Source organism: Chiloscyllium punctatum, chromosome 6 (assembly GCF_047496795.1).
Source record: "Chiloscyllium punctatum isolate Juve2018m chromosome 6, sChiPun1.3, whole genome shotgun sequence".
Taxonomy (NCBI): domain Eukaryota; kingdom Metazoa; phylum Chordata; class Chondrichthyes; order Orectolobiformes; family Hemiscylliidae; genus Chiloscyllium; species Chiloscyllium punctatum.
This window is the reverse complement of record NC_092744.1, coordinates 101698255-101698997: the sequence shown is the minus strand read 5'-3', so window position 1 is coordinate 101698997 and position 743 is coordinate 101698255.

The following is a 743-nucleotide window of genomic DNA, read 5'->3' as shown; positions in this document are numbered from 1 at the left end:
AACATTATTTACCCAGTTCACCTGCATATTGAAGTCTCCCATGATCACCGTGACCTTGCCTTTCTGACATGCCTTCTCTATTTCCCGGTACATGTTGTGCCCCTGGTCCTGACCACTGTTAGGAGGTCTGTACATAACTCCCACTATGGGTTTTTTTGCCTTTGTGGCTTCTCAATTCCACCCACACAGACTCCACATCATCCGACCCTGTGACCCTATGTCATTCAGTGTCATAGATTTAATTTTGTTCTTAACTAACAAGGTCACCCCGCCCCCTCTGCCAACCTCCCTGTCTTTTTGATAAGTTGTAAATCCTTGGATGTTTAACTGCCAGTCCTGAACCCCCTGTAACCAAGTCTCTGTGATGCCTACCACATCATAATCATTCACGATGATCTGTGCTGTTAGTTCATCTACTTTGTTATGAATGCTACGAGCATTCGTAAAGTGCCTTAATGCTAACTTTCTTATCATTAGAGATATTGGAAGTCATAAGATGTCCTAAGTTATCCTTTCTTTTTAAAACAAATTGCATTCCTAGTCGGCCTCAAGTTTAAATCCACCTGCATACATGTTATCCTCCTGCTTATCTTTCCATTTAACTCCATACTCCCTGTTGCTTTCACTTTCCCTTCCCCCAACTCAGAAGTTTAAAGTTCTACCGACCACCCTATTTATCCTCTTCGCTAGAACATTGGTACCAGATCGGTTCAGGTGGAGACCGTCCCAACGGTACAGATCCC